We start from the raw sequence: 10,831 nt of genomic DNA, 5'->3' as shown, positions 1-10,831 counted from the left end.
CACTCCACCCCTTCCCCTGAAACGATGCAGCCTGGGGGACTCAGTGGCAAGGCAAGCAAAGCAACAGGCCCTAGCTTGCTCTGCTTCCCTGGCTTTGTTGCTCTAGTTCCCGCCAGTGCAAGCAGGGGAAATCCCACCCTTCCTCAGAGTCGAGAGAGCAGAGCAAGCTGGGACCATGTTGCTTCACTCTCCTAGCTGCAGCCACTGAGTGCAGGGGTCCCCCCCCACCTAGATCCTGAGTCACCCAGAGGGTCTAGCTCTGTTGACTACTGACTGGCCTCTTTTCCCTCCTGCCCATGGCATTTGGGGGTCATGTGTCCCTCAGCCCCCATGCATCACACCTGGATAAGTGCAAAGTGAATAGAAAATTCAAAACAGTGTTAAAGATAAAATATATGGATTAAAGCTAGCCCAAGAATTAACTAAAAAGTCAATGGCACCCATATGTATGGATGTCGGAAGAATTATTTATTTATAAATACTTTCAATTAGGGCATAGTAAATCAAAAGCAGATTTTGGCTGAAATCTCCCCCTCAGCCCCAATATTCATGTTAGTCCCTCAAATGGAGCTCATCATAATTTAACAGTTCTGGTAAAATGTATTTTCTATAGCTCATTATCTAAGTATGGCAGCAGCTTCTTTTCTTACCGATTGCTATGGAGAATTTTAATGGTTAATAATGGCTTCTACTGTCTCTACTCCATTTGTTACAATTCTTTTGTAGTGATTTTGATGCCTGCCAATAACTATTTTGTTCGTCATTATGACTGATTGGAAGTTGCCTTTCCCTCTGTTGTTCAATGAGGTGGATGGAGAATGTAGAGCAGCCCCTAGCTCATTAAGGACCAAATGATGTAAATCCTATCCCTGACTGTCTCAGAAATAGAGAAAGCATCCTTTACCAGTATCTCTGCTTTCTCTTTTATGGAGTCCTCTCTAAATGCCAGCAAGATCACCCTAGAGTTTCACTGAAAAAGATTCCATTCTTCTCAACACATCCATGTGGGGGTTACTGAATGGAAATGTAGAAACAAAGCGCCTCCCCCTCCCCCCCGCCTGCCTTTGCCTTTCCCTTTACTTCCCCCTCTTCTTTTCTATTTACACACCCTTCCTAGACATGTCATAGACATTTGGCTTCAGATAAAACCTCTTAAGCCCTGGAGACTTGTATGAATTCCTCTCTGCTGCCTTTTTGTTCTCCACATTTTTATCAGGGTGCACCATTAATGCCAGTGTTAAATATGCCTTGTTAATGTCATGTGCAGAGATATTTCTTTGCATTCCTAGAATGTCATAATAATCTCCATCTTATCAGGGATCTTAGCAGCAACATTCAGACTCTGTACACAGATATCATAGACAATCCAATGGAATTCCTATTCCTCTCAGTGCTCTTTATATTCTTATGTTTTATATGGCTGAGAAATATCACAAGTTTTAGAAAAGAAAACAGGGTTGTGTTAAAGTTATCTACAGCATGTCTCTATGCGCTTCTCCAAGGTAAATTTGATAGAGAGGCACACAAGGTGGGAAGAGAACCATCCATGTTGACATGCCCTTGTGGGAGGACCTGCTGCACACTGGTTTGTGTCCTGTATCCTATATAGCCCCACATAAATGGGGAGGGACTCCTGCAGAATAGGACTGGGTGTAAACATGGGCTTTCAGTGAAGTTATGTTAAAATCTAGACACAGGCTACTATGTTTGGGAAAAACGAGCAGGGGTTAAAAATAAAGTAGGGGCTGCGGTAGAAATGAGGCTCCCTAAAAGGGAGGTCTGTTTACAAATCAGGGAGCAACGGAGCAGTGTTATATATGTTTAAGAGAGGGGGAATTTTATTTGCCTAAAAGGCCTATTCAAATAGAGAAGGAATAAATATGAGTGAGGGTGAGAGCAGGGAAGAGAAAGACCTAGACACCTTATTTACAATGTACTGGATTGACTGGAAAATTATAAAAAAAAAAAACACAAAAACCTATGAGGAAAAACTAGCTATTTACTGAAGATGACAAAGGAATCATGTACAGCTGCTGCACTTCATTTTACTGCCTTTATTGCTTTCAATGAGTTAGAACTTATTGCTTGTTTAATAAAGAAAAACCTCATAATGATTTAAAATACTTCAGTTATTCCTGTTTAACATAGACACGAGATGTACATTTTCCTTTTTAAGTGGTTTGAGAAGCTGATATAGTCAGCGTCTGAGCACAGGCTGTGGAGCCAGAAAAATGGGTAAACTTCCTTGCCAGGTGATCTTGACTTGTTGCATAACTTTGCATTGACTGAGATTCCACATCATAAAATATTTTTATTTACTTACTCACCTTGCCACAGGGGATTAGAGTTTATTATTTAGCTGTTATAAAGGAGCTTGAAGTTTAGAAGCATTAAATAATAACTAAGCATTTATTGGAGAAGTACTAGACTAAGCTGCTCAGGATGGAACTCTTGTATCTCTAAGTTTGAACACATCTAAAACACAATGGCTGTGTCTAGCCTGGCAAGTTTTTCCGCAAAATCATCTGCTTTTGCAGAAAAACTTGCCAGCTGTCTACACTGGCCGCTTGAATTTCCGCAAAAGCACTGACGATCTCATGTAAAATTGTCAGTGCTTTTGCGGAAATACTATGCTGTTCCCGTTCAGGCAAAAGTCTTTTTCCGAAAAACTTTTGCGCAAAAGGGCCAGTGTAGACAGCAGAGATTTGTTTTCCGCAAAAAAGCCCCGATCGCGAAAATGGCGATTGCAGCTTTTTTGCAGAAAAGTGCATCTAGATTGGCCACGAACGCTTTTCCGCAAAAAGTGCTTTTCCGAAAATGCTTTTAACAAAAAACTTTTCCGTTAAAAGCATTTCTGGAAAATCATGCCAGTGTAGACATAGCCTACGGGTGGAACCTCTCTGGTCCGGCTCCCACAGAACCTGAGTGGTCCCAAACCACAGTGTTTCCTAGACCAGAGGCAGTCAAGGTTCCCTTCCCTGCCCCCGACCCCACTGCCTGCACCGTCTACTGCTCCAACCCCAACCCAGGGCTGCACCTCCCACCGTGCACTCCCAGCCACCAGCCTGGGTTGCCTGGTTAGGGCTGTGCTCCCCACCACACCAGCTGTGCTGGGGCTGTGCTCCTGGACCTGGCCAACTGGGTCTCTCTGGTCCAGTATTATCCATGGTCTTGCCTGTGGGAAGGGGGAGGGGGAGAGGAATTGCCTTCGTATATGCCGTGAGTGTTGTTTTAATCTCTCCTCCTCTGGACAGGGTGGGTGAGAGCACTGTTAACCACATGCACAGTCACAAGGGGGACACTGTTTTCACATATACTCCAACTGCCTATCACGCAAGTTGGGAGGGGATCAAGCTTGTTCCCTAAGAAGTTGCTGAGCTTCTCATGGAACCTGGCACAGAGTGTGAACTACTGGAGCCGGAGCTGTGTTTTGTTGAGTTATGAGCAACCTCCGTGCCGGAGGAAGTCCATAACTCTGAGGTTCTACTCTACAGTTTTAAAAAGGATTAGAGCAATGAGCCGACAATTTGATTATTTTTCTTTGTATTCTTTTTTATTTCATTGCTTTGAGATAGATGGGTTAGGAATTCAATATAAATGCAAAGTGCCCCAGAACAGCAAGAGTCCAACACAGGAATTTCAAGTGGGACATAGAAGAGAATTCTGAGTGAAGACTTGATCATTCACACAGAACATTGATTCTTATTAGATGAACAAATAAGAATTTTCAGTGCATATTAATAAGAATTTTAAGAACTGATTCACTTTTGTATTCCCCTTTTGATTGGTGTTGATGACTTTTGATTCTAGAATAGCAGTTCCTAATCTCTGGTCCATGGGTGATGGTTGTTAGTAATACAGATGATTACTACAAATAAAAGAAAATACATGTGGAAGTGCACAATAATATAGAGTCTAACCAGCATGATTTCTGAAATGGAAATTTTTAATAAACTCTTCAATTTCTTTTAATGTGTCAGTTAAGTAGTACTTCTTGATCTTATTTACTGTAGATTTTCCAAGGGCCTTTAACTAGGTCCCTCATACAAGACTCCAAAATAAGTCAAGTAGAGATGGAATGAGAAGTTAAGTATTATCATGGATAAAAAAATAGCTAGAAGAAAGAAACGAAGAGTAAGATTCAAGTTCAGTTTTCATCATAGCCAAAACAATATAGCGGGAGTGCCTCAAATTCCATATTCATTCATGTGCTGTTTAATATATTTATTAATGGTTTGTAAAGGGAGATAAATAGTGAGGTAGCAAAATTCTCAGGTGAAAAATTTATTTTGACCAGAAACAAATATGAGGAACTTCAGGGAGATCTAACCACACTATGCTAATGAGCAATATGATGGCAAATAATGTCCAGTGTCAATAAATACAAAGCAATGCACACTTGAGAAAAAAATCACAAGTTCCAAAGTAACTGTATTGTTGCCTCTTTGGGTGGAATGGTTGGTCAGCATTTGGAGCCTTGTTAGGTCGTTTTGGTGAAGAGAAATTGCAGTCGTTATTTCTTTTGCAGAATCCCACTTATTTACAAAGATTGTTCACAAAATTGTTTTTCTGAACACAGTAGAAACAAACAGCAGGCAGCTTCCTTGATCAGTTTTCAAGCCTGCCTCTGCAGCAGCACTTGAGTGCTTCGTACTTCACAATGGTGTTCTGGCATTTTTCTTTGAGAGTTTGAACAGCATTCTGGTACTTCTCACTGGGCAGGGCAGTAGTGGTAGGGTGGGGCTTCAGCCTGTAATCCAGGGCTTTCACAGGGAACAGGTGTATAGGGAGCCTTCAAGGGTGCATGGTGCATCTCCATTCTTTTCTGGGCTATTCCCTGCCCTAGCACCCAGGGCCCTACCACTGGGGTTCCAGGTTGAGCATATTCCCACAACTTCTTGTCTTAAAGTCTATGACTATGAGATCATGCAACAGAGGAGCAGAAAACCCCTTGTAAAATATTTTTTAAAGTAAGTCTCATATACCATTTTAAAATTAAACTGAACAGAATTTCTTTCTGTGGAGGAATTATAGGTGAAGATTGCAGTTCCTCTCATAGTTAAGACTGCTAACACTTCCCATTATAAGATCTTGTTTTCAGCTACTTGTAACTTTTCCACATTTTAACAATTCAGGCTGAAGTTATCCATGCTGGGTGTTTGCATCACACTGGGAGGCTATGGCAAAGTAAATATCAATTTCCGGAAATGGTTACAAATAAACTGACAAGAAAAAAGGCAAGGATTTATAAAACAAATGGACAAACTGGCTAAGGGAAAACAGTTATAAAAGTAAAAAGATATTGGGGTGAAAACTCTCGTGTCTTCTCTTTGTGGTTTGTAGCTTCTGTTGCTAGAATCTTTCTTCTCTTCTGTCTGAAAAAAGTGACAGACACACTTTTGGACATTATCTAAATAATAACATTAATACACTATTGAAACAACAGAAGGAAGTTTTACACCGTTTATATTTAGTGGAACCGTGGAATGCCTTATCCATATATACTGCACATATACTTATTAAAAAAGCCCAAGCTCTACCTAATTACTACTAACAGAAAGTCATTGGCATTTACCTCCCACAGATGAAGCCACACCTGCCCTCCAGGAAACTCAGAAAATCCCCAAGTTATGCTCTGTTAGTCCTTACCTAGGTTTCACATTGTTATTTAGCAATTTAAAGGATTTTCCCCTGTTCTCACTCAATATTTTCCTCACTTTTTCCCTACATGTTGTTACAAATAAATTCACATTACCCATCCTGACTTTGTATTCTTCTGCTCCTAACCCAGATATTTGCAATTTTACTCTCTTTATCAATTTTTAAAAAATGTCCTTTCCTTTTCCTTATCCCACCAGGAGCAGCAGGTTTACTGGAGATCAGCCAGTGGGATCAGCCACTCTGCTCTGCCATCCTGACAAGAGGCAGCACTAATTCCTCCATATTGCCACACAGCAGCCTCTCCTCTCCCATGCCACAGAAGATGATCCTGTCCATCTCCTGTCTCCGTGTCTGTACATCTTCCTGTTCCACCCAGAGAACAGCCTGTTCTCTCCCATCTCTCCAGGGAGCAGCCAGTCTGGTCTTCTTATGAGACAACAACCCACCATTATGCCTGGCTCAGGATGTTTCTTTCCTTGATCTCCGATGAGGTTCAGGGGACTCCTGTTTCCCTCATGACCAGTTTGTCTCCTGTTGCTCCAGGAGCCCTGGGGTTCAGCATCCCAACACTTTAACCACTGCCAGATGGAGCCACTGCCACAGAACTTTCCAGAACATTCTCAGGTCAATGTTTCATCACGTAACCCTTCTGCCGATAGCAGTTGGCAGCCGGAAGGGCTGGGCTCAATATCTAGGGGAGGTTCTTTCAACAATGTAACCAAATTGGCTCGACCTCCCTCCCCCCAGTAACCTGGGAATATTCCAGCCTAGCCACTGGGTACCTTTAGAGGCAATTCTTCCTCTCTCGCAAGCAAAGAGTTGGAGATAGAAACAGTCTGTTTAATAACAGTAATCTAGCATCAATCTACAGAAACACCAATAAACAAAGAAAACCCATAAGCAAGATACTGTCCCCAGAGTCCACAACGCAGAGTCTTTTTTTTAAAAGATCTTTAGTCCAACCCCTAACTCATATAGTGTGCTTTCCCTCCTCCCCCGCCACTTCAAAAACTTCACTCATAGCTCTGTCCAGTCAGTGCAGACTCAGAGTTCATAGGTACATCAGCATAGCATCTCCCCTCGTTGAGCATGTGGCAATGCCACCTTCTTGCAGCTCCTGCTGGCTGCTCCCGCCAGCCGCATACCCACCCTCCCACCAGCCACACGCCCGCCGCTCCTGCCAACCATTGCTCCCACTGGCTGCTCTGCCAGCTGCCTGCTATGCAAACTGAGTTAACTGTATCTACATAACCACACCCAGGATTTCTTTCCCATTCCAGCTGGCTGTAATGGAAGCATTGATTCAGATCCTGCTTACAATAATTTACATACATGACACACCCTGGGCAGAAACTGGAAGGAGTTTCCTTCTGAGGGTGAAAATCACACCAGAGTGGCTTAAGTGGGGCTTAAATGGTGCATAAGTGGCTGATGAGGGCTCTCTGCACTGGGCTGAACTGCATCCAGATGAAGGCGGCGGCTTTGAATAATTCTGTACATTTATTGTAAGCCCCTTTGGAGTTTAGCAGCTCCTGGAATGCTGTACTGAGCCAATGGTCCTGGAACAATTTGTACAGTGGGGGTGCTGAGAACCATTGTGTTAAACTGTAAACCCTGGATAGCATGGAAACCACTGCAGGCCGGGGGTGCGGTAGCACCTCCTGCATCTCCTATACTCCTTAGTTTGGTGCTCAGCTGAGGGAGAAGCAGAACAGCTCAGGGAGTTTCTGATTAACTCCCATTGTAACAAAGAGGGTATTTGAACTTCATTGGGATCCAGCAGATGGTCAGGCAGTGCCAGCCCCGCACACCAGTGTCCAAAGAAATTGAGATCTGATTTAGTGCTGGCTACCAAGAATTAGCCAAGAGTGGCACACAACTCAGAACCAGGGAGCTCTGAGAGGACTCTGCTGCTCTCAGGGCTGAAAATACTGTAACAGGGCCATTTTTATTTTCTTTAATTTTTCCTGTTTGCACTGTTGCTACTTCCACCTTCAAACTTACCCTAGGCAATCCTTTTGCCCAGCAAGGGAGCTGGGGGATGTGGTACAGTTGTGAATAGTGGGAGGTGGGGCAATTATTGCATTTGTTTTAGCATTTGGTGGTTAGCCTTAACTCTGCTTCCCTCCAACCTCTGTTTTATATCCCTAATAAAGTCCTCCTTAGTTATATTGTTATTTTCAGATGTTATATTTCATGTATTGAGGTTAGCCTTCCTGTATTTTGTTTTTATGTATCTGGGGTAATACTCCTTGTTAAGAATAGTCACAATATCGCTTCCTAAGGAAAATGACTTCTTGTGTCTCACACAAAGAGAGGAGTTACATTGGGTGGAGACCCCAGGAATCACAAAAAAGAACTGAAGGCCCTCTCTCCCCACCCAATGTAAGGAGGGAGGAGAAACCACTCCAATTAGCAAGCACCACAGAGAAGACTTGAGCCACACCTCCAGTGAAGGGACAACATACTAATAAATTAATTCTAACATCCCCCCCCCCCCGTGTTTAGTAGCAGTTAGATTTACTATAAGTACCAGATAGACAAAACTAGATAAATGAAACATTAAGACTCTTAATATGGCATGCTCTCTATTCCTCCACCCACCATCTTACCATTACCACAACTACTGTAGACTACACACTTCAACCCTTCCCTCCTTTTGGTTCTTTTGTACGCTTCTATTGTACTAGATAATTTTTTCCTGGCAATGGAAGCTGTGGACATTGGTATAGTAGATGGTGTGTTGGGAGAGTAGTTTGACAAAGGGGTTTAGCAGAGAAACAGTTGAAGGAGATGGTGTGATGGTAGGCTGGCAACCCGAGGGGGTAAAATTTAGAAAACATTGCATAGTCTGCATTGTGTAGTAGTTATGGTAATAAAAAGTCTGTATGTACTAAGAAATGGCTTAACTTTACACAAATCCTCAAAAGGAAGTAAATGAAAAGTGCATTATGGAGAACTGGTCAGAAAAATGCTCATAAAACTTTTTGTCAGATTTACCAATTTGTCCATGTTGGAACATTCCATGGATACAGTTTGATTTCAACAAAGTTCCAGTGGGACTCAGGTAAGCTTCCTGTCTGTTTTACTACAAACTCACATAACTAGCTTGGCAGCCCACCTGCAAGCATTGCCTAGGAGGAGTCCATGATCCCAGGTCTTCCAGAATTTACAGCTCCAGACATGCTGCTAGGCAGACTGCAGGTTCCATTCCTTACCACAGAGTATTTTTAATTGTTTATTTTGCATTCTGAATAGGATAGTAGCAAATTTCAAAACCCTGGTGGGTGTGCTTGGGCTGGGGACAAGTGGGAAGGGCAAACCTTGGCAAAAGCTTGATATGAAGCCATTGATTGGGAATATTTTACCTCTCATAATGAGTACTTATGTGGCGGCAGCTGCATGTGAGTCCTTACATACTCTCTTCACTGTAAAATAAAATCAGAAAGAAAAGTGTAGCTTTCCTAATGGGAAAAATGTGTGTGGCAACTTGTAAGCCAGCTTTTTTCATGAAGTTTGTGTGGACCCCTTTGACTTCCCAACCTTTCTCTGCTCTAGGCATCAACCAATCAAGTTTAAGTGCACATTACATAAGGTTCTAGTCAGAAAACACAAAAAATAGCTAATGATGACACCAAATTCAAATAAAACACAAAAAAGAGCTGATGCACTAAATTTATTCAAGCTTTTCCTTTTTCCCAGGTTTTGAGTACACAATGTATTAAAAAAAAAAATCAGTCAATAATGCAAAAGCAAGACTGCCAAGGAAAAATATTCAGCCAGAGCTTAATTTCAAACTATTTTTTAGCATTTATGAAGAAAGATCAATCCAAAACTCCACAGAAAATTCAAATGGCATAAAAACTAGAAATGTGAAATTTTACACTGATAGATCATCTACTTTTAAAGAAAAACAGAAACTTCTCATCATTTTAAGGAAGTTTTAAAATGCAGCCCTAACAGTGGAGTCGCTGTCAGGTATATCCATAATATCTGTATGATTTAAAATTTACCTGTACAGCTGTCCTTAATCTCTTACTGAAAGTCTTTAAACTTGAGGCTGGAATGCCATCTGTAGAAGATGCAGCACTGCAGTGATAACAGCCAGTCCCCTTGTTAAAACCCCAGGCACTATTTAATTCCCATTTTCTATTTGATCAGGATAGAGCGCTCAAATAGTCAAATACCGGCCCAAATGAACATAGTGATTTACTGCCCCAAACACGTTCTAACTTGGAATGCACAAGACATTATTAGTCGGTGGAGCGAAGAGTCTGCACAAGTTCAGCTCCAATCCAGCAGAAAAAACATAAACATCTATGAAAAGATCGCATGGAAGATGGGGGAGAATGGATACACAGCACTACTGTATTGCCAGCAGCAACATAAAATTGTTTTTTTCTATAGCTTGCAGCTCAGCTGCCTGAATGATATCACAATGTTCTGCATAGTAGCTTATGTCTTTGGCTCTGGAAATACTGCAGGCTAAGGCACAAGGTATTTGTAAAGGTCAAAAGAATACTGCACAGGCTTTCAAAAAAAGGTGTAAGAATGCATGGGTTATTTGCTGTTAATATCAGGGGCAGGGTTGGGGTAGAAACTGCATGATCAGAGGCCAAAGCCATGTTCCCTTTCCATCTTTTGGTCCCATGAGGCATTATAAGCCCTCTTAACCCTACTTGCAGCTAGCAGCACTGTCAATTATCCACAGTGCACTGCTCTATGTATTGATTAAAGCACTGCAATCCACAGACACAATGAGAAAGGTGTGAACACAGACAACCAATTTAATCGCAATAAGTTGTCTTTATTTTATAGTGTAGACATGCTATGAGTGGACAACCCCCACTTTAGGGTTACACTAGCATTCAGAGAGTACAGATATAATTTGTGCTTAACTTGCGTCATACACCACAACAGATTTAAGATCTCAGCCTTGGATTTTTTAATCATTGCTTTGTCTTTGAAGTACCGCTCCCATTTAAATGGAGGGTCAACTCCCATTATTTCAATTAGATTAAGATCAGTCGCCTTGTCTCTGCATTTGCTTTAGCTGTCTTTTTTGTCATAGATATTTTTTTCATTAAAATTTCTGCCCAGGGCAGAAAAAAATGCTGTGTTGCCAATCAAATTGTGAAATATTTGCATTTGTGAGGCCAACTCCTCAATC

General features: G+C 41.8%; 1 pseudogene; it reads right to left on the bottom strand.

Annotated features, from left to right (window-relative positions):
* Positions 1-668: 668 nt before the first annotated feature.
* LOC149523924 (dnaJ homolog subfamily B member 6-like) lies at positions 669-2,409 on the bottom strand (annotated as a pseudogene).
* Between the last annotated feature and the right edge of the window lie 8,422 nt (positions 2,410-10,831).

This window comes from Pelodiscus sinensis, chromosome 9, assembly GCF_052426305.1.
Source record: "Pelodiscus sinensis isolate ZL-2025 chromosome 9, ASM5242630v1, whole genome shotgun sequence".
Lineage (NCBI taxonomy): Eukaryota > Metazoa > Chordata > Testudines > Trionychidae > Pelodiscus > Pelodiscus sinensis.
The sequence above is the reverse complement of the archived record's forward strand: the minus strand, read 5'-3'. Positions and strand labels throughout refer to the sequence as shown.